Source organism: Mchenga conophoros, linkage group LG3, assembly GCF_057382185.1.
Source record: "Mchenga conophoros isolate Kocher_MC1m ecotype Shallow Benthic linkage group LG3, M_conophoros_male_GT1.1, whole genome shotgun sequence".
Lineage (NCBI taxonomy): Eukaryota > Metazoa > Chordata > Actinopteri > Cichliformes > Cichlidae > Mchenga > Mchenga conophoros.
In genome coordinates this window covers 81170539-81175901 of record NC_140528.1, presented here as the reverse complement: position 1 = coordinate 81175901, position 5363 = coordinate 81170539, and the positions used below count along the sequence as shown (strand labels likewise).

Sequence of the window (5363 nt, the reverse complement as noted above, 5' to 3'; positions counted from 1 at the left end):
TTCTTGAAACCTCATAAATGGTGAAGGAAAAATCCAACAGTTCATCTATATATAAAGACGCACTTAAACTAAAACTGACATAGCTACGTTAATCCTACCGTAAAACAATAAGACGAGGTACGACCTCTCTCATGCTCCTAGGATGTGGGGGTGAACGCCAGAACACCCTGGAATGTTACAGACCTCCTAGGATGAGACATTCTTTCAATATGCCACCAACTATATACTTCTACACACAAATGATTACATGCAGTATTCTACCATATGCAAACTTATATCATTAAAAGACTATACTGACTACTAAGTAAAATTTTCCATTGACATACTTCATCATGAGAAGTATGGCTGCTGTGCCAACCTTGTTGTTGGTCAAAACTCCCTCACTTTCTATCTGCTGGATGAGTGTCCTTATACCAAGGTTCCATTTGAGCTTCTGGCTGGAGAAATAGTTAATAATCCTTCTGCCTTTGGTTATGAGGGCCTGACCTAAGCGCTCACTGATATCGATGCCTGTGAGTTTGTAAAAGTGGTTCGAAAGACCTTTCCGAGTAAACAAGAATGGCCACTGCTCCTGAATTTCAGCTACTGAAGGTGAGGGACAACTGTTGATAAGCTGCCGCTGAGAAATATATGTGAGGCACATGAAGTCATCCACATCAGGTCTCTCCACAGCTCCAGGTCCTTGTGAATTGAAAATTGTTAACAAGATGTGTTTCTTTTCCTCTAAAGAAGTTGGCGTTTCCCCCTCAGGAAGTTCAACTGGCTGCCAATTTATACAACCATAGCTATCAACAAGGCATCTAACTTTTTTAGGTGGGGTTGCACTACTGTTGGGACTGCAGTCTTCCTCATTCCTGGTTCTCTTTGTTTGACGAAGATGATTTGATGCTTCTTAGTAGTGAATAATGTCCACAACCCAGTCTTTCTGACCATACTTCTCCTGTCCTCTGGATGAGCTCTGTCTCCTCTTGTGATTGCATGCGACAGTCGGAGTGGAAATCTTTCCCAAGGAATCTGGAATTGTGAGACCCAAGAGCTGGAGTAATGGTTGTACATAGTGGTGGACGTGGAGGAGGAGGGGTGAGGTGGATGGCTTGATGTTTCAGCTGATGCAGCAGGGCAAGGCTCCAGAGTAATGGTGTCATTCAGGTTCTCTGGTCTGTTGCCATCTAAAAAAAAATAAATAAATAAAGATCATTGGAAAAGCTACCTTAAAAAGCTACTATGTCAACAAATATGTCCTCACTAAAAGATGAACCCTTCAATTAGGATTGAGTAGTAACGGCAAGGCAGTTTTGGGGACCTTGTCTGAAGATGAAAAGAAGCAATCCCAGGACTGCAAAAGAACTACAAACTCAAGGTCTTGCATTGAAAAGACCTTGAGTCAATATGTTTTACAGCATGTCACAATTTCAAACCCTTAGTTGTACCACTACCAATGAAAGGTTAATGGTGTTAGATTTAGTGTCTACTTTTGTTTATGTTTTCCGTGTTAATTATCTACCGGACAATGTGAGCCCCAAAACGCTGTTCAATATTATACCGTCAAAGTACATGTGTAGTATGGTGAAGAGAACAAAAAAGCTAATCAAGCTAATCAGTGACATATGAGTCTATGAGTGACCTTCAAATCATAGACTCAAGTCTATGATTTATACAGAACCTACACAAACCTCCTTTAAATGCAAGAAGTAGTTTACGTATTTGAATTGGTGTGAGAAAGGGTTTGAGATCTTCTGCCTCCACAAACAAAAGATCACTTTTTTGTTGTACACCAATAACGTCCGTCAGATGTTCTACAATGCAGATTATTTTCTCTCTGTCTAGTGCCGGCAGGAGCCTTGTGAGTTCCTCTTCAATTTCCATCCCTGAAAAAGAATTAAGAGGAAACTGAATGGTGTAGGGAGACAACAAAAAGACCTGCCATGTTATAAAGTGGTAGTGGGTAATAATCCATCAGACTGTCAGCATTTACACACACACTTCTTTCTGGAGGGCAACGCAAGCAGTGAAGTCCAAGGTCAATGAGAAGTACGGATTGATGCAACTCGAGCACAAAGTACAATCCAGAATCATTAACAAGTATAACAGCTATCTTCCCAAAAACCAAGCCATCATCACTGTCATCTACAATGGAAACATAGCCTTTCACATACTTGGTACCTTTGTGGACAACTGCTGACACATCCAAAGTGGTCTGATTAGTGCAGCCGGCTTTTGCCACAGCTTCTTGAATGACAGCGTTGTAAAGATGAAGATTGTAATCACTTGCTTCTCCAATGATTTGAACTGTAGGTGGAAACAATTGGCCCACTGAGAGGTAGGACTGCAGCAACTGATGCCGTTCTGTCAGAGTCTTGCATAAGTTGACGAAGTTGTGCACTGTTCTTGTACATGCTTTGAAATACGAGTGCTTGCTCTCAAACCTAAGGGTCCACAAACGAATGTGTGGTCCAAAGTGAAGGATAAGCTCTGCATAATGTAACAAATAGTGAGTTCATAGTGACTAATAGTGACTTCAGTGCACGGTTGCAGGCATCAGCTGACACAGAATCGCTGGCACAGGCTGGTTAGTTATTTAATGGTTTCAGCTTTGATTATTTGATCTAAAACTTCAGTGCACGGTCGCAGGGATCAGCTGACACAGATCGCTGACACACGCTGGTTAGTTATTTAATGGTTTCAGCTAAGTTTATTTGATCTAAAACTTCAGTGCACGGTCGCAGGGATCAGCTGACACAGAATCGCTGGCACAGGCTGGTTAGTTATTTAATGGTTTCAGCTTAGTTTATTTGATGTAAAACTTCAGTGCACGGTCGCAGGGATCAGCTGACACAGATCGCTGGCACAGGCTGGTTAGTTATTTAATTGTTTCAGCTAAGTTTATTTGATCTAAAACTTCAGTGCACGGTTGCAGGGATCAGCTGACACAGATCGCTGGCACAGGCTGGTTAGTTATTTAATGGTTTCAGCTTTGTTTATTTTCTCTAAAAATTCAGTGCACGGTTGCAGGGATCCGCTGACACAGATCGCTGGCACAGGCTGGTTAGTTATTTAATGGTTTAAGCTTACTTTATTTTCCGTAAAACTTCAGTGCACAGTTGCAGGGATCAGCTACCACAGATCCCTGACACACGCTGGTTAGTTATTTAATGGTTTCAACTTAGTTTATTTTCTCTAAAAATTCAGTGCACGGTTGCAGGGATCCGCTGACACAGATCGCTGGCACAGGCTGGTTAGTTATTTAATGGTTTCAGCTAAGTTTATTTTCTCTAAAACTTCAGTGCACGGTCGCAGGGATCCGCTGACACAGATCGCTGGTTAGTTATTTAATGGTTTCAGCTTAGTTTATTTGATCTAAAACTTCAGTGCACGGTTGCAGGGATCAGCTGACACAGATCGCTGGTACAGGCTGGTTAGTTATTTAATGGTTTCAGCTTAGTTTATTTGATCTAAAACTTCAGTGCACGGTTGCAGGGATCAGCTGACACAGATCCCTGGCACAGGCTGGTTAGTTATTTAATGGTTTCAGCTTAGTTTATTTGATCTAAAACTTCAGTGCACGATTGCAGGGATCAGCTGAAACAGATCGCTGGTACAGGCTGGTTAGTTATTTAATGGTTTCAGCCAAGTTTATCTAAAACTTCAGTGCACGGTTGCAGGGATCAGCTGAAACAGACCGCTGGTACAGGCTGGTTAGTTATTTAATGGTTTCAGCCAAGTTTATCTAAAACTTCAGTGCACGGTTGCAGGGATCAGCTGACACAGATCCCTGGCACAGGCTGGTTAGTTATTTAATGGTTTTAACTTAGTTTATTTGATCTAAAACTTCAGTGCACGATTGCAGCGATCAGCTGAAACAGATCGCTGGTACAGGCTGGTTAGTTATTTAATGGTTTCAGCCAAGTTTATCTAAAACTTCAGTGCACGGTTGCAGGGATCAGCTGTCACAGATCCCTTGCACAGGCTGGTTAGTTATTTAATGGTTTCAACTTAGTTTATTTGATCTAAAACTTCAGTGCACGGTTGCAGGGATCAGCTGACACAGATCGCTGGCACAGGCTGGTTAGTTATTTAATGGTTTCAGCTTAGTTTATTTGATCTAAGACGTAAGTGCACGGTTGCAGGGATCAGCTGACACAGATCGCTGGCACAGGCTGGTTAGTTATTTAATGGTTTCAGCTTAGTTTATTTGATCTAAGACGTAAGTGCACGGTTGCAGGGATCAGCTGAAACAGATCGCTGGTACAGGCTGGTTAGTTATTTAATGGTTTCAGCCAAGTTTATCTAAAACTTCAGTGCACGGTTGCAGGGATCAGCTGACACAGATCCCTTGCACAGGCTGGTTAGTTATTTAATGGTTTCAACTTAGTTTATTTTATCTAAAACTTCAGTGCACGGTTGCAGGGATCCGCTGACACAGATCGCTGGCACAGGCTGGTTAGTTATTTAATGGTTTCAGCTTAGTTTATTTGATCTAAGACGTAAGTGCACGGTTGCAGGGATCAGCTGACACAGATCCCTTGCACAGGCTGGTTAGTTATTTAATGGTTTCAGCTTAGATTATTTGATCTAAAACTTCAGTGCACGGTCGCAGGGATCAGCTGAAACAGATCGCTGGTACAGGCTGGTTAGTTATTTAATGGTTTCAGCCAAGTTTATCTAAAACTTCAGTGCACGGTTGCAGGGATCAGCTGACACAGATCCCTTGCACAGGCTGGTTAGTTATTTAATGGTTTCAACTTAGTTTATTTGATCTAAAACTTCAGTGCACGATTGCAGCGATCAGCTGAAACAGATCGCTGGTACAGGCTGGTTAGTTATTTAATGGTTTCAGCCAAGTTTATCTAAAACTTCAGTGCACGGTTGCAGGGATCAGCTGACACAGATCCCTGGCACAGGCTGGTTAGTTATTTAATGGTTTCAGCCAAGTTTATCTAAAACTTCAGTGCACGGTTGCAGGGATCAGCTGTCACAGATCCCTTGCACAGGCTGGTTAGTTATTTAATGGTTTCAACTTAGTTTATTTGATCTAAAACTTCAGTGCACGGTTGCAGGGATCAGCTGACACAGATCGCTGGCACAGGCTGGTTAGTTATTTAATGGTTTCAGCTTAGTTTATTTGATCTAAGACGTAAGTGCACGGTTGCAGGGATCAGCTGACACAGATCGCTGGCACAGGCTGGTTAGTTATTTAATGGTTTCAGCTTAGTTTATTTGATCTAAGACGTAAGTGCACGGTTGCAGGGATCAGCTGAAACAGATCGCTGGTACAGGCTGGTTAGTTATTTAATGGTTTCAGCCAAGTTTATCTAAAACTTCAGTGCACGGTTGCAGGGATCAGCTGACACAGATCCCTTGCA

The 5363-nt window shown here is 42.2% G+C and overlaps 1 pseudogene; it reads right to left on the bottom strand.

Annotated features, from left to right (window-relative positions):
- Window positions 1-280: 280 nt before the first annotated feature.
- On the bottom strand, window positions 281-1145 carry LOC146580693 (uncharacterized; annotated as a pseudogene).
- Between the last annotated feature and the right edge of the window lie 4218 nt (window positions 1146-5363).